The sequence below is a fragment of the Trichoplusia ni genome, chromosome 12, assembly GCF_003590095.1.
Source record: "Trichoplusia ni isolate ovarian cell line Hi5 chromosome 12, tn1, whole genome shotgun sequence".
NCBI lineage: Eukaryota > Metazoa > Arthropoda > Insecta > Lepidoptera > Noctuidae > Trichoplusia > Trichoplusia ni.
This window is the reverse complement of record NC_039489.1, coordinates 11,919,836-11,938,800: the sequence shown is the minus strand read 5'-3', so window position 1 is coordinate 11,938,800 and position 18,965 is coordinate 11,919,836. Positions and strand designations below refer to the sequence as shown.

Below are 18,965 nucleotides of genomic sequence, written 5' to 3'. Positions count from 1 at the left end.
AAAATATAGATCTGAAACTTTAAATAAACCTCTTTGGTGTTGGAGCTTTTTTAACCTGACTAACATTTTGATACGAATTGCTAACATAAAATATTTTTTGAACGGCGACTAATACTTATTTATTTAAAGCTTATAAATAAAAATACGGGCGAATGGTGCCCATATCACGTATTTGATCCTTTTATTTTAATTTACTATGTATTTGATGGTAACTGATACGTGGCGTGTGTATTTTGATAAATAAATAACATCAACACCTACAGCCCATGCAAAAATAGAAGACATAAACATATGAGAGTTAATAAACTTGATTAAACGAATACATAGTGCTAACGACAAAACTGTAATCTCAAGAATTTATCACATCAAAGTCTCAGCAGACGATACCAATAAAATTGATAACGTACTATAAAAATAATATGCACACACATATAGAAATGTAAACAAAATGTTGACATTCAACTTGCTAAGACTTGTAGGCCTTGATTACTATAGACCTACGCAAGACGGCGAATAAAGAAAAAAGTAAAACAAGACAAGCATTCAAAGAAAATACAACCTTAGCTGTAAGGACACAGAAATCTTATTTGCTTGATAAAGAAGTGTCCGTTGAGACCATAAGAACTGCAGATACAAGTGTTCATGTGTGACTTGAATGTATCGAAGCATGTTTTTACTGAAAATGGAAACTGGAAAATCGTTTGTCGATACAACTGCCCTTGGCATTACTTGAACCGAGTAGGTATATTTAAACTTATATAGATGTAATAATATCCATACACGTATGTAGGCATATTATTTATGTAGGCAATGGAACTAAAGGCTAGAATTAATCTCTGACGCAATAGTTACGCAATAATGTGTAAGCGAATAGAACTTTATAGTGTCGTGTCGAACTTTAAAGCTGTTTCTTAACGGAATAAACAAATTGAATGGAATAACATCACGATAAATAATACACTATTTAATAGATCTAAAGTAGAAGTAGTTGACTATTCTTTGGCTCATATACTCGTAATTCTTACTATTATTTTTGTATTGAATCCCTAAGTCGAATGGGATTATATGACAAACGAAGTTAGTTCCAAAGCTCATTTGTAATTATTTACTGTTGAGGCCAGTTCAAGCCGAAAATTAAATTAAAACACATATTCTTTTCGTGATTTTTGTCGGAAATTAGATAGAATAGAATAATAAAAAACGAGTCCATGACAACAGGAACGATTATTAAGCAACGCAATGACCTGATAGCAAAACTAGAATCCAGGAGAATTCAAGATCGTCACTCAAACCTAAAAGAAAGAAATCATATAGACAAAAAACAAATACTTGAAATAACAATTACTTAACACCATTACTCATAAGCACGTGCAGCAGACAGCTTGGCGTCTCAACTCTTTGTTTGCCATAATCTCACGTCCAGGTTTTGAATAACAGCTTTTGTACCTCAAGGTTCAAACGTGGCCTTTGCAAACAATATTGAAAACATTCAACTCATGTGAGTATTTTCATTTCTATTCGTTCCACAAGTGCTTTAAAAAATCTGTCTAAACTTTGCATAGTGCTATCTAAGGAAAGTGAGACTTTCAAATTTTGTATAGATAGTCAACAAAAGTGAAATACATAGAAATTCCTATTACACATTTATCACAAAAGAAGTTTAAACAAAAAAGGAATTGTTTTCTCAAATTATTTGTAACAGATTTGATATCGATAAACAACAGACGAGGTATATCTTAGCCATTGGATGATATAGCTATCTAGGAAGAAATTATAAGTGACAGGTCGTTCATAAATAAGCAGTAATGACACACACTCCTGGTGGGTAAGTATATAAAATATGAGTCCTAATTTGGCGTTCTGGACTGGTAACCTTTTCTGTCATATTAATCACAGTCCTGGCCATACTTCAACAACATTCAAAACGACCTCAACAGGGTGTTCATAAATCTCCATTTCAGTAACCAAGCCACCATTAGTGGTGAATTCCATTACGACAGATCACGACCACCAGCTGCGTGTGCGCATGTGTCACTGTACCACAGAAATAACTGGACTAATCTTACTAGACTTTACGGCGTCGACAACGAAAATGGTCAACAGGAGTACCAAAGTTAGACATGGAATTTTCTGCTTAATAGCGTAAAAAATAAAGGTGGATATCCTGTGAAGTGGGGCTGCTGGAGAATGCAAGGTAAATTCAATTCTAAGGTATTGAGGTTATGGCAGAGATCTGAATGTGGTTGAAATAATTGTAGCGTATATTGTCATTGATGCTGTTAAAGTTGCAGCAAAAAGAACAATGCGAACGTTTAGTTTGAATTTGTATAATAATGTTTGCGAAGGAAACGTTAGACTTTGTAATCTAATACATAAACTACATTTTGTAGCTTACGAGTACTATTTAGCAATATGTTTTTGATCATGTTAAACAAAATATCAGACAATTTGCTAATGTTATAAAAGCCAAAGGGAACAGTGCAGTTAAATAACAAATAACCATAAAAGCTGTTTATTTCTTCGGTATCGACTTGCATTTTTAAGATACACGAACCATAAACAGGTAACACGCAAGATTTGAATTGGTTAAATACCAAAAGCATACCAATCGCTCCAGATACAATGGGAATCGGAGAAACGCTGCATGCACAAGCAAAATTGAACTCTATTGACAACACCTACCTATGAAACGGAATTGAAATATGCATATCCTATTAATTGCCTCACTATTAGCCCGTTGCCTTCTTACCTTTAAGGGATAAACAATATTTACTAAGAACGCAGTACTATCATGGTATTTCTGCCTTTTCAAGCGCATTCGTACGATTTTGATAGCAATTAGGTATGTTTCGAAATTTATCGTCGCTATTGTCATTTGTTATATTTATTGCCTATTTAGATAATTGCTGTTATTGTATCTGGATTTGGATTTAATTGTTGTTTTATAATGCTTATTGTAATTCTATTCATGAGTTAAAATTATTGGATTTCAGTTAACTTTAGATCTAAGAGTTTATTGAATACCTAATTTGCTTGATCGGTGAATATTACTTAATCAAAATACTAATATATATTAAATTTGAAATTGAAAAACGTGTTTCATTTTTCAGCTTTATAACTGCTATTCTTTAACAAGGCTAAATGCAAAACTTTAGTAGCTTCAAGCATCTAAAATTATCCCCAACAATTTAAAATTCCATTTAGAAGCACATGTCACGTCTTTCTTGACAAATTCGTCGCATTCTTAGGAGAACCTTGTAACATTGAGAGCTATCCCGGATTTCAAACAAAAATACCTTGGGGGACTCTTGTCATTTAACCTGAAATTAAACTGTCCAAAATCGATGTCCCTGTCATTCCGTCAGAGGGTAGAATGTAAATCATGTTAGAGATTCTTTCCCCAGTTTTCGATATTTTTCTGTTTTGTGTGTCGAGTTCGGTTGTAGTTTCTTTAAATAGTTGAAAGGTGATGACAATTGACAGGTTAATTGATTTCTAATTTTGTTCGGTTTGAGGTGAGTATGGAGAACCTTTTTTGGTTTTTCAAAGTTTTGGTGTAAGTATATTACTATGAGAAATGTGTGACTTGTATATTCTTTTGGTTATCCACACTGATGGTTTTAGTATAGCATATACTTATGTCATTTTGCTTTGGATATATGATTACTGGCATACAAAATTACACGTTGTCAAAATATCAACACTAACATTTATATTACTGTCCCCAATTTGAGAAGTACCAACAAAAGCAATTACTCAATCAAAAATACGACTGTTGGATGTCGGCTAATTAAAATATTCAAACCTGTTATGAATTTGAATAATACGGTCTCAACTATTCAAAAATAATTGTGGTAATTTATCAAAACAACTTAAAGTTTCTATCACAAAGATTTTATTATTAACCCTCGAAATAGCACAAAAGAATTAATCTCGACGATCTTAACAATTTAAAATGAATATTAATTGGGTGGGGACAAAAACACCCTTGAAGACGTTAGGGAGAACTAAAGTGAGGGAACCGAATGCTGATCTTATAGTTAATTTAGGGACTATTGGAAATATACAGAAATTTACCTATACTCTTTAACAATTAGGTACTTTACCAACTATGTTCGATGAATTTAAAATGAGTACAGTAAAATCTTAACTACCAAAGTCGTTTTTATTCTCCGAAACTTTCTTTCGTACTTCATTAAATCAAATTATAATAATTCGCCCAAGTCTCACTCATCATGAAAAACCTAGCTAGAGAGAAATTCAGAAATCGCGTTACAAACACGTCATCTGTTAATTACAATTTCTAAGTAAATCTCAACAAATTAATAATCTAATAATAGCAGCCACCCTATTTGCGGTAAAATAGAAAGTCAAAGGACAAAACACTACTTAAGCCAGACACCCGACATTTAGATTAATGTTCGTTTTTTTCCCGACTTTTTTAACTTTTGACAAAAGACTCCCAGTATTGCCAGACAGTTAATAAATTTGTGTGTAATTATACACTTTGGTATTTTGTTGAAAGCTCATTTTGAGGATCTTTTTCGATTTATTGTTGACTTTTGGTAACCTTGGAGATGTATCGTTTTTAAATTTTACGTAAGGGGGAGGTAATTATGTAAATTAGCTATTGGGTTTTAATTAGTGTCGTATTTTACGATCTTAAGATAGAACTACGAGATTTTGTGTTGGAGGTTAAGTATCAGTAATATATGTGGATTGTTCCATAGGATGATTATGCACTGCCTTTAGTTTAGATTAAGAAGTCCATGAACGTTTAAATATATCACATATTTGACCCTCAAAATTAGGTTCCAAAATATGAGGAACAGGAGGTTTCTAGAAAAGGTTTCTTAAAGACAAAAAAACATTTTTACCCATAGGCATTAAGTTTTCCTACTTTATTTTCACCAAACCTACGAAATTATCTAATATCCAAACCAAAGACCCAAAATCTAAAACCAAACTCCAAAACGTCATAACATTTGATAGCAACATTACAGCATTAAGTTCACTTATTAAACGTACTAATGATCTCTTAAAAGAACTTTCAAGTTAGCTTACCAAGCTTTGCTCCATAGTCTTAAGTACCGATTTCTAGAAGTTTCCTTCATATAGCTGTCAATTTACCATCAGAGGTCATAACATAAAATTGAATGGACCAACTTGGGTGAGGACGATGGGATTGGGAAAGAATATTTTTAAGGGTAATTTTTGGGAGAATTTTCTACAATCAAGTGATCTTTTAAGTCTGTCAGTTTAAATTTGATGACCTGGTGGTTTTACTGCTGGTGTCGTTGGTTTATCTTAAGTTGGAGTAGGTATTAATAGGGTAGAGTTATTTATTGGACATATGATTAGAGTTATTTATGGAATGCTATATCGTTGATTCCTGGTATCCTTGTTTTTTTGAATTTTGAATTTTCGGCTGAAAAAACATATTCTTGACTCTAGCACAAACACTTGACGAAGTAGGTATTCCTAACTTAATCCTCTTTGGTATATAAACCTGTAAATAAACCTCCTGGTACATAATCCACTGCGTTAGTTATTGGAGTTTAATAGATATTTTTCGTAGCATTTTTTTTAACTCCTGTATCTTTCGTCTTCTGATGTACATATACACTTTTTAAAAGTATTTTTTACAATAACTTCATGATTGAAAATATTTTATAGCGCTGTTATACCCTCAGTATTATCTAAATAGAGCAGTAACGATACAACAGTTTACATTGTTTTATCCAAGCTGTTAGGAGAAATGAACTGGAAAGCAGCTTGAAAACTTCAATATTTTTTACTTTACTGGACAATATTTTTTTTTTCAGATAAGTATAAGAGTAAAAATGAATAATATTGTTTAAATTGTGACAGTGACCCAGATCAAGCTTACACTTTATTATTTAATCTTATTAACTCAGAGTTTAAGAAGGTTTTTACTTCTAAATCAGCTTCTGTAAGTGATCGTTTAGTGTTTAGTGATTGGGCAACACCGGGTATTTTCAAGAGTAGACTAAAATTGTTTGAACTATATAATGAAAAGAAAATTAATCACAGCGATTATTTTAAAGAATATGTAAAGCGTTACTCAAAGCTGTTCAAGAGAGTCTGTGCCTCAGCAAAATCAATACACATTAGAAATAAGATAAAAACATCTGGAAACAAAATTAAAACTACGTGGAATATAATTAATGCGGAAATAGGAAAAAGTACAGTTAAGAATACAGATTTCCACTTAAAAATTAATGATGTAGATGTAAGAGCGGATATGGAGGTAGCAACGGAGTTTGAAAAGTTTTTCACAAATATCCCGATCTTAACAACCAGAACTCTGTTGTCGTCTTCCAGCTCCGCATACTCGATACTCCAAGACTGTGTACAGGAGTGCGGCATAGATTTTGAATTCACGTTTGTTAGCGCCAAATAAATATTAGAATCATTCAAGGATATTGAAGTTAAGAAAACTGCTGACCTGTGGGGACTCTCTGTATATATTATATCCTCAATAATTAAATCGATTGCCCCATTCCTAGCAATAGTGTTCAATTCTTGTGTCGCCTCCGGTGTGTTTCCAGATCTAATGAAGTTAAGTAAAGTGATTCCATTATTCAAATCAGGAAGTACCACCGATCCAACTAATTTTAGACCAATCTCAATTTTGCCCACTATGAGCAAAATTTTTGAGAAACTAATTTTGAACCAAATGTTAAGACATTTCAATAGACACAATCTTTTTCATTCCAAACAATTTGGATTTACCAAGGGTCGGTCTACTACTGATGCGGGTGTGGAGTTACTCAAAAGTGTGTATGAGGCTTGGGAGAATTCACAGGATGCGTTAGGTATATTCTGTGACTTGTCCAAAGCCTTTGATTGTGTTTGTCACGATACATTAATCAGAAAACTGCATCACTATGGCATTAGAAATAAGTCTCTTAGCCTACTAAGCTCTTATTTAGAAAATCGAGTTCAAAGAGTAGATGTAAATGGCAAAAAATCTGAAGGAGCTCTTGTAACTATGGGCGTTCCGCAGGGTTCAATACTAGGCCCTTTTCTTTTTCTAATCTATATTAACGATTTACCCTTTCATGTAAGGGATAATCACAAGATTTTACTATTTGCTGACACATCTCTTGTTTTCAAAATTAAGCGTCAGCTTCAAAACTTTCAGGAAATTAATGTTGCCCTTGCAAAGGTTGTCCATTGGTTCAATATAAATAATCTTCTTTTAAATCCCAGTAAAACTAAATTAATTAAATTTTCAATGCCAAATGTAAGGCAATTAAGAACCAACGTACAACTGAATGGGATAGAGTTGGACCCTGTTGAGTCCACTGTCTTTCTTGGCATAACTGTTGATGCCAAACTACAGTGGGGCCCTCACATAAACAAGTTATCCGGCAGGCTCAGTTCAGCCGCCTATGCTGTAAAAAAAATTAGACTGATAACTGATGTGGATACAGCCAGAATAGTTTATTTCAGTTATTTTCATAGCCTTATGTCGTACGGGATCCTCCTGTGGGGAGGCTGTGCAGATATTCATTCCATCTTTGTGCTTCAGAAAAGGGCCGTCCGCGCTATTTATAATTTGGGCCCAAGAGTTTCTCTCCGAGAGAAATTCAAAGAGATAAACATTCTGACTGTAACTTCACAGTACATATTTGAGAATTTAATGTTTGTTCATAAAAACGAACCAAACTTTGTAAAATTGTCCGATGTCCACTCAATGAATACAAGGAACAAACATAATTTAGCCGTACATGCTACTCGTCTCCATAGAGTAAGCAACTCGTTCATGGGTCAATGTATACGTTTCTACAACAAGCTTCCCATTCATGTTCGTAAGCTACCGACTAAGAAATTTAAAACTTTTATTAAATTAAAACTATCCGGAAAAGGATATTACAAAATATCAGATTATTTAAATGATAAAAATGCTTGGGATTGAACTGCTCGCTTATACAGCTATCATTATTTATGTACATAAATATTGACATGTTTTGTGCTTTTGCATATAATCTTATACATATGTGACATTTTTTGTGCTTTTGCATGAATTTATTTTTGTTAATATTAATTATTATTTGATTTAATAACATGCAACTCATTTGCGTTATTATTTTTTAAATCTTTTTTACACATTTTTTTTTGTAAGTATAAACCTTATGCAGGTATATTATCAATTTATTGAAATACTCTGCATTAGTTTATACACTCGAATTTGAAAATTGTCTGGACTTTAAAAGAGACTGCGACCCCTGAGTTTGTTTCGACATTTCTTCTTAGGGTAGTCAGCTAGGAAATGTCGGCTCCATCGTTCTCAAAAAAGACATGTAAAAGTGATAAAAAATATCCTATTTGCAGAATAAATAATTTCATTTCATTTCATTTCATTTCATTTTGTCTTAACCTATTCTTCAGAAGTAATATTTTTAAATATACGTGATTTTTGCAATAATTGATAAAACATGCAATTTATTACAATGGTGCACCGAAAAATGGTAGTAAATGTAAAAAAATAATACTTATTTATGAATATGAAACCTGCTTCAGTCGTTTCTTAAAACAAAAATATTTTCAAAAATATTTACCATATTAATTCAATTAAAACCTATCAAAAACTCTTTAACTTTGATACGAATCGAAGTATCCACTTCAGGATTTGGAACCCAAAACATTCCCACAGTACAAAAATAAATTAAACTTATAAAACACTATTGATATGGTAGCTACTTATTATACCAACACGGGGGCCTAGCATCACCTCTTCAAGTTATACTCTAGCAGTTGTGCGAGTGAGATGCCAATACACTTTGTATAGTGCCGTCTTGCTTGCACAACTAAAACAATCTCACTTTGAGAGGTGGTACACTGGTCTACCACTTATTATCGAGTGGCTAGAAAAGTTCCCATGTTGCCAAAAATAGATGTATGTGTATAAATTAATGTTAAATGTATTTATAGTCCAATATGGTGATGCCCAAAGAAAGGGTCGTAATACATTTTGATTTGAACGTGACCAATTTTGTAATTAAATTCAATTGTTTGTGAACAACTGTTTTGACGAATAATGACTTGCTTTATAAATTAGTTAGATGAATTGATATTACGGTAATTGGAAGTCGATCGAAATATGTATATTTTTCCGACCTATTTCTGCTTTTTACAGATAGAATGTTATTAAAAAGCTGATAAGTCTTTAATTCTGGCGAAGTATCTCTTTCGGCATCCCTACTTAGTTTCGAAGTTGGATGTTAATAAAATGAGTAGTCAAACTCAAAAAATAAATCATCAATTGACCCCAGATTGTAATCCGGTGTTCTTTTGAAAGTTCATCCTTCATTTTCAATCGACTTCACAAAGATGTTCTTACGAGTTCCTCAGAATTTCGGACTGAGTGAACGAATTTTATTGATTTTTATTTAACTTAACTTGAAATAGCTGTAATTTAGTCCCATAAAACATTAATCAAATTTCGCTCAGTAGTTTTTATTTAAAGTCGGTTGTATATTTTTGTTGTTAAAAATACTTAAAATAATCACAACTATTTGACTTATTGAAAACGTACCAAGAATATATTCAAGTATTTTATGTTCAGATCGATATTTTTAACTTCCCACTAAATATACTACTTCGGGAGTCACACTAAGCTGTTGGCAGATACCTCATTATAACGGATCTCAGGCTTACGGGGAATCCCCGCATCCATCTTAGCATCACTCTGTAAAACATTATAATGAGTTTTTTAAATCCCTGTTACGATATCCGTGGATTTATTTATTTGTTTCTGGTTATAAATGAGGTGTTAGTAGTTCATGTATTTTTGTTTTTTAATATGGAAGTTAATAATCTTTAGTCAATTTGTATTAAGGGGATTTGACAAAAATGCAAATCATAATCACGAAGACACCCAAGTATCGAAAAAGCCTTCGTGAATTATGCAAATGCTTGTACAACGCAAGGATCGAATCCATGACACAACCCGCACAGACTGTCACTGGGCTATCCGAGCTGACTCTTAATGCAACTATACTTTAGTTCACAATATTAAATTCATCTCAAAACATGAGCTTTAATGACTACTTAAAACTGAATCTCTATAATTTTGCATACAGCATGAACCAAAAACAATTAACAAACACGATCCAAGAACTGAAACAAAAAACCATCTCAATTACATCTAAACCTGTCATTTTGTAACTGATGATATATCCGTCCCTTTTCCTCCTACTCAAATAACATCGTTAGAAAGAGATGGAACGCGGCAGGCAGTAATTTCAACGCTCTTATAATAGTAATTGGTGAGTTCGTATGTTTTTACTGTGTGTTTATCGATGTGTTTTCTATTTCAGTAGTGTTATGAACAGGTTTAAGTTACTTTAGATCTAATATAGATTAGTTTTAAGTATTTTCTTGCACAGTAATGTTTATAAGTAAAAGCATTGGTAATGGCACATTTAAATAAAACATCTGATTGTAGAGGGAATCAGCATTACCGTAATATCATTTCTAGAAGCAAAAATATTTAAAAGCAATCACATTAAAAAATTTAATGTAAGTTATAATGGTAATTTTGTTACATTAAGTATAAGAATATTTAAGTTGGAAAATTGGTTTATAAAATTGTGATCATCAATAAAAAGTCCCCGGTATAATTTTACAGATGACTTCAAATGTGATTCTTAATTTGGAATTCTTTCAAAACATAACTATTTTTGATGTGTACTATAGTCTAACTAAAAAAAACATATTCATAATTTTAAGTTCAAGATAACGCAAAATGTTGTCGATATAATGCCCATCCCTATTATACAATATTCCTATAGTGATTCGTCATTTGCATTGGCTACGCTAGCCCATACGTTGAACATCGTGGAATTATACCAAGAATTAAGATTAACCGACTGTGGAGAATAAACGAAGACTTGTTATAATACTTTCATACTCATAACTTGAGAAAAAGTGGTTCTTCTTCTACTTTAAAATCACATAAATTTAAAAATATATTTTATTAACTGAAGACCGAAAATGATTCCACGGGAACATAAAATCGAGATAAAAACTTTCTTATGTATCAATCCTGGTTAAAACTATCTGTGCACCAAGTTTCGTTTAAATCTGTGCAGTGGTTTCACCTGAAGGTTCAAAAATCCTGCCAATTCAAAACACGAATGTTTATATGTGTACAAAGTTGCTCGTTTATAATAATAGAAGGATAATTTTCGTTTTCAAACACTTCACCGAACACAATTACTGCACTTACCGCTTTATTTACTAAAAAAACATATACTAATGAAAATTAATTAAACTATAGCCACTAGCCAACAAATATCGAGTACCTAAGATAGTTCGAAACAAAACAATAACAATAAATATCTTAAAGCTTATAATATAAAAGCCGCCGCTGCAAGGTTAGCGCAGCGCGACGCGAACATTATCTAGCGATTAGCGAATCGGCTAACACTGTGGTGCTTAAAGTTTACTTCAATTAATAAATACAAAAAGGTATCTATTAGGCTTATATACAACTATTCCTAATAAATTTACGTTTTGTCGATTCTTCCCATGATCAGGGCCCCGATTTTGCTATTTTACAATGGCCGATGAATTAATGGCAATTGGATTAAATTTGAAATTATTCCTGCTCTCTTAAGCATTTTGCCAATACAATATTCAAATTTAATTGTATTCACCTTGGGTGTACCGTAAGGCAGTAAGTTTCCAAGGAAAAATACAAAAATGACATTTTAGGCCAATTTTCATTCATTCATCGGCCATTGTAAATAGCAGAATTGGGGCCCAGAAGGCTGCCTGCATTGTATCGCAATGCTAATTCTTTGAGCGAAATACAGACTAGCCTTCTGATCATGGGTAGAATCGACAAATCGCTTTGTGAGTTCTCTATACGTACTTAAAAATAATAATGACTTAAAATGAAGCATTAAAAAATTCATCGGCATCGCTGCCGGCTGGGAGATCCTACTTCAGAATTTTTGGTCCTGAAAACCCAAGTATTAAATTGTTTGGACTTTCAAGAAGTTTTTATTTGCAGAAATCTTTCGAGACTGTGTTCAAAGTATGTAAAAGTGAATTATAATGTACGTACTTAAATATTTTGAACAGAACAAAGTTTACTGTTTAAAGTAGCTAATTTTTTGTTGACTCTCTTTTTTAAGGAATCTCAAGATCTTTCAAATTTTTGTAGTTAAAAGTAGCCCTTGATGACTTTACATTTCAGCAAAATACCATTCCTATATAGTCCTTAGACCCCAAGGCCTTTACCTACCATAAACAAAGGGTGAACTTTCAGCACCACTGTCGCAAACAAACCATAAACAGATCCAGTATCTATCTGCCGAGCAATCTATCGCAACACGAGAAACGTTCATTTTTCACTGCGCATGTGTGCGTGCGTCTGCGTGTGTGCGACCGTCGCAGGCGCAGCGCTCTGTGTAAATTGTTTTATGCATAAGTTTATTTCGTTAGATTATTTTGTTTGGTTTTGTACTTTGATTTATTGTAATAGGCGTGTCTTTTTTAAAGATAGTTATGACGTTATCGAAGCTATTGTGGGTTAGGATATTGAATGAAATACTGGCATATAAGGAGAGTACTAATATAAAATAGAAAAAAAAATACACTCATTAGAAATGAAAGATAATGTGAGTGTGTTTGTTTGTAACCTCTTTACTCCCATACAGCTTGACCGATTTCAATGAAATTTCGTATGTATGTAGCTGACACCATATTATTTATTAACATACATGCTTTTATCTGACCATTGCAGTTGTAACCGAATTCCAACTGCTAGTTTCAATCATAAATCACCAATTTTTTCTTTTGGAAATTACGTCACACATTTTTGTTGCACTTACTGGAGACCATGTATCTATTTTTTACCATCTTTAACTTTAATGACATAACATACAATGTCAGAAGCATAAAAACTATATTAGCCATCATTAATTACTTTTTTACGCCAAATATTTTCACGTTTTAGCTGTTTAAAGTCAATTTTATTGCGCATAAAATACGGCTGTATTTACCTTAAACTATAAATCAATATAGCCTATAAAAAAGTGACAAACACGCGCTTACATCGGTGTTTTCACTTTACGTTCATCTTATTTAGGCTGGTGCACACAAACCACACCAGATGCGCAAGTCCCAAATTTTTATGACAGTGTAACACGTGCCTTCAAATGTATTATTTTGTTTATAGATAAATATCGCGCGAGCGTCGCCGTTTATGTAAACACACCCTTAGTTAGGGTGATTTTGGGTTCCGTGGGTTTTTAGAAATTCTTGAATGATGGAACGTGGAGACGATTTCTAGTATCATCATCCTTGCTTTTTCCTAACTATGTTGGGGTCGGTTTCCAGTCAAAGAGTTCAGATAAGTACCAATGTTTTACAAGGAGCGATTGCCTATCTGACCGTCTAAACCTAGGCAACACTTTACCATTTGGTCAGGCTTTCTAGCTTCTGAATGATGTGTTAATATCAGCCAGGACCCACAGTTTAAGGTACCTTCCGAAACATGGTGGAATTCGTTATGAAAGAGAGATTAAGTCTAGCATCTACCACATTTTTTTAGAAACGCCTTTTTTTTCTAATCGGCTTTTAGTGTTTATAAATGAACCTGATACGTCCGATACTATCTTACATAGCGACTCTCTCTCTGATTTGAACTGTCACAGTCTATTTGAATTAGTCTAATCGAAAACCTCGCAAGTCATATTGCAATCTAAGTAACAATATAATATTTCATAGTTACTTTATATAATTTTCATTCGGATTAATATCCTAAATTATCCGGAACCATTTGAAATACTACGGTCCAGCTAAAGAGATCTTCCTAACACGGTGTGGGGCACACTTTGATCTTACATTGTTTATATTTTTTACAAAAAAAAAATGACTAGGTAGGGCAACGGAACACACATGAAAGGTTATAGCAAGGGATAAATATTTAAGGATTGGATATGTAGGGTGAAACAGCTGTTTATTCATAATGGTTGTTTTGATCTTTGCAAGGCCCTTTAACTTGTGGTGGCCAGTAGTTAAGAAGGTTATTTGGAATAATTTAATGTTCATCTTTGCTTAAATGAAGGTTCATTTGCATATTAGGTTGGAAATCCGAAAGTAAAGGAGATTAAAAAGAAGATTGTGTCGTTATTTTTTTCGTGTAACATGAAGGCTGTTCGCTGTTGGAATAGAAAAAAATCTTTGGTCCGACAGTGAAATAATAGACCATGGATTTATTAATAACAATAATGAAACAATAGGTGACATATTTAGCCATCTTATTAAACCTTATGCTTTCAAGGACCTCATGAAATTTCAACTAGCTTTTAAAGATTGGCTAATCAGGGTCATTGTGTAAAACACCATAAAGAATGAACACGAAGTAGACACTAAATGTTGTAAGAGACTACTGGCAGGAATTAACAATTTAACGGTAAGCGTAGGCGATGTACTACCAACCTGTCCTTAATTATTGTGCAATACTGAAGCTGATAGCTTTTGGTTGAACAACTACGATATTTTGATATTCAAGAAGAAAATTACTGGGCTACTTCATTGTTAAATTTGTTCAAAAATATTTGGTGAAAGTGAAAAAATCCTGTCAAAGGTTGAAGATTTGTGCAAGAATCGTATTGCATGGTGACTAGAAATACATTTAAAAGCTAAAATAGTTATGAAGAGGTCTATTAATGGAGTTTTAGTTAAGTTATGATATAGAAAACGGGCTTAAGAACTTTTGAAATAAATTACAAATAAGTACTTTTTCAAAAGTGAAGAATTTAGTTGTCGGTAGCGAAATCTAACAAATTAATTTGCAAATTCGTGTAAATTTTCATTAAATCCGTGAACAGTTGAAGCAAATCTTAATTTACCAAGTGTTGTGAAAGTGTTGGCATATCACGATAACATATGTAAGGGCCTCAGCAGAGCTCGTCACGACACCATTGACATTTGATCCAATGTAAGACTGCTTCGAAGATTATGACCCTAATTGTGTGAATCTTCACCATTTTTCTGGTGACTAAAGGTTCAGCAGTGGACGGCGATAGGCTGAGATGATGATGATGAAATGTGGTGAAGAAACGATTGAAGTGTAAATGATCTGATATCTGCTGTTTTTTCGAGAATAAATGTATGAAAGATGTTTTTGATCAATCTTTCCTTGTATCATAAAGACAGATGAAATATTAATACGAAACCTGTTAATTAGACTACAAGGTTCATTGACGATACTATTATAATAGTATTGATATCGGTCGCATCAGCTCATGATGTACTGTACTGTGCTGTACTTCGGTAGTATCCGTAACTATTTAGGCAATCCCTATACATTTGAGTTAACCGTTGCATCTTTAAATTCTGACGCAATCTCACGAATCAATTACTTAAAATATGATTGATAATCTACCACATTAAATATTTAGCATTACACCAACACCAACACCAACCTATACTTACTAGTCCACTTAGCAGCTACAGACCTGTATACCCTTGAAATGGACCCAACAATCTGAGTCTAGTCGCCAATCAGTCTACAGAAATCTTAACCTAACAAAAACATAATCTAATCGAAGTTATATTACACAGGTGTGCACTATTATCGGCGTCAATACGTGTCAAGGGTTTCCAAAGGACAACGTGGAATTAGTTTCGTTAGTCATTTGCGTGTTTAAATTGTTCGTTCAGTATAATCTTTGCGGTCATGGGAACTAGATGATGGAGTATTTCATTTAGGTTAATAAATAAATTTATATTGTAAATAATTGAATTGTGAATATGAGAATTTCTGTTTTGAGTTTAGAGCTTGTGAACATAGAATCTCATAATTTTGATTTCTTCAGTTATTTTTAAGAAAATAAATAAATGATCTTCGTCATTGCAAGCCTAAAATTAGTACCACTGATCCACTGATTCAGTGTTCAAGCAAATTTATTGATCAAGGCTAACTTATTTCTCATAACTTCGCGGAATAAAACCTAGAAAAATTAATTTAAAGATAATATTCTCATAATTCATTTGATTATTTCATTGTGATGTGTGGTCTGAACTAATAAATAAATTAACAGCAGCCAAAAAGAGTCCATCAAGAGATAAACACGAAGAAATAACAAGACAGTAAGTATTTTCAGATCATATTGAAGCTTTATGTTAAGTTTATAATAACGTCTCTTACAGTCAAGCCGACGCCTCTCGGTGTCAGGTTACAGCTCAAAGAGACCGTCTGTTGTACCAGCAACAGTGGCATGGTGTAAGTTATAAGGAAATGGAGTAAAGGTATAAAGGTGTTTGATATGGATAGTCATGTTCCTAAGTAGTAAGATATTAAATGCGGACAACATCACATACATTTTTCTGAAACCAAAGTAAGTTGCTAAAGCACTAATTGTGTTATGGAATTCAGATACATCGAAGGTACCACAAACACCCAGACCCGAGACAATGTAGAAATGTGCATTTTTACATTGACCCGAGATCGAACCCGGGACCTCAGAGCTAGTGACACTTTGAAACCGGTGCGTACGCCACTAGACCACGGAGGTGGTCAATTCATTGTTTTTTACAATATTTAATACTCGTTCTATCAAAAGGATTTGTGCATCTTGACCATTCAGGGCGACCTCCAGGCAAAACGCATAAGAATCATTCAAATCTGTCCAGCCTTTCAAGAGGTTTTCAGTGGAATAAATGAAGAGATAAGAAACTAATCACACAACGCCATCTAGTCTCAAACTAAGCAATGCTTATACTTATTTTTTTGTAGAGCCAATTAATTCACATACATTGACAGCACCCTATATCTACTGCCGCTTCACAAGAGCTTGAGCTGCGTAAAAAAAAAGAAACTACTTCGATCTAATTTTCCCCACTTAATTCAGGATTTTTGATCGCTAAACGCTTATGACTAGACCATACACTTGCACCAGAGACTGCGAACGTTTAATTCATCTGTAATTAACTGTAAGAAACTCCAGGTTGTAAGAGTGTAGTGTTTAAGAGATTCCATCTTTAGTAATACGATATCGTAATAATATTTTCACTAAACATTTTGTAAATAGGTGTACACTGTACAGTTTACGATTTTACGATTAGTTCTTATACTCTGGGAGTAAGGTGGACTCTTTAAAATGGGTTTATTATGTTTGTGAAGTTGGCTCAACGAAGATATTATGACATGCCCTTCGAGAGTTTAATATTTTCAGATTTCAGTATGAAATGTACCTACTACTGGAAAATGTATGGTTTTAAATGTTCCATATACATCCAAAATAATCATTGTGAAAGGGTACGATGGGGCTGTCATAAATATTTATAAAAGTCCCTAAATAAAAACAGATAAAAAAAATGTACATCGAAAACATATTTTTAAATTTTACTCGCCTAAGTCGTGCTGGCTTTGTACGATAGGCAGCATCGATTCAAATGCATTCAATACGAATATGCAAGCTCCTGTTACAAAACCATATCAAAAGTAAAATCTAATTTACAAATCAGCTTTTTTGATAAAAATCCAATAAACGTTATTCAACTTTTTCACGAGACTAATCTAAAAAATACAAACAAAAAAGTCCACAGAAGCTAAGTTGAGGTTCGGTAACAAAAACTAAAGTTAGCGACTACAGTCAGTGTTATAACTGGGCCCCAATTCTGCTTTACAATGGCCGATGAATGAATGAAAAAAAAAATACATTTTTTGTATTTTTCCTGCAAAATAATTGGAAATTCAGTACGGAACGGTACACCCAAGGTCAATACAATTAACTTCCAATTATTGTATTGGAAAAATGCTTAAGTGAAAAAAATAATTTCAAATTTAATCCAATTGCCATTCATTCATCGGCCGTTGTAAAATAGCAGAATCGGGTCCCTGTTTTGTTTAGTACACGTTCACTATCGACGATCGCTCGCGGCTCGTGACTGGCTCTCGAACTATACGGTAGCTCTTGTACTATAGAGTAGGGCTGTCAGTAAAATGAGTTTATGTTTTTGTGTATGTAGACATTTTAGAGAGGAATTGATTTGAAAAGAACAAATTATTTTCCTCGTTTTGTTATAAGTATAGTTACGGGGAAATTAAGCTTTATTAAGCATTTAAATAAAAAAGACATAAATCTTAACCACATTATTTGGTATTGGTTAAATCCACGAAGCTTTTAACTAAATGTTATTAATCGTAGGCAAATCTGTCAGTTGCAAAATTAACGAACTTTTTTGACATAAGGATTTCCAAAAAACTTTCATCACGCAAGCCAAAAAATTCGACATAAATGCCACTATTCTACACAATTATATTATTAACGTAAGACTATAGTTTCAATCACTTTATACGCATAAATACTAAAATTATCACCAAATTATGTGTATACTTGTATGGGTAAACAAGTTCAAATAAAAAATAATCTTATGTAATTCTGACAACCCTACAACCAGCTACAACCTCCGACACTTTTTGCCTCCGATATCTAATGACAAAGGCATCATTATCTAATCACGGGTTGTCAGTTTTTTACCAGCTACAGCCACTCATAGTATACGAACTCTGTGCTATGATCAATCTTTGACCATTTTAAAATGGTTTATGGTAACGTGGGTTGCGTGTTATACTGAATGGTGATTTGGTGCTTAATCTATGGCTGCTTTTTCGCTTTTGTATAAGATATTTTGGTATATTTAAATTATCTGTATAGACTTTATTGCTGAGGGGTGTAATCTATATATTATTATTTAGATTTCTATGGGTGTAATATATTTTGCAAAGCTGTTTTTTTACGTGTTTAGAGGTTTTAGTGGCGTCTATAGGTGAGATATGGTCTTTTTTGAATAAATGAACTTTGATTCCCAAGCTCTGTATATTATTTATAAATTTGAAATAAAAACCTAGATTTAAATATTTCCTCGTTAGCAACAGAAACATAACGTTACATCAACAAACGATTATTACC

At 33.0% G+C, this 18,965-nt stretch overlaps 1 protein-coding gene across 1 annotated transcript in view; it reads right to left on the bottom strand.

Moving 5' to 3' along the window:
- LOC113499458 overlaps nt 1–18,965 on the bottom strand; it is a 125,775-nt gene that overhangs the window by 61,561 nt on the left and 45,249 nt on the right. The gene's annotated exons all lie outside the window — the stretch shown is intronic.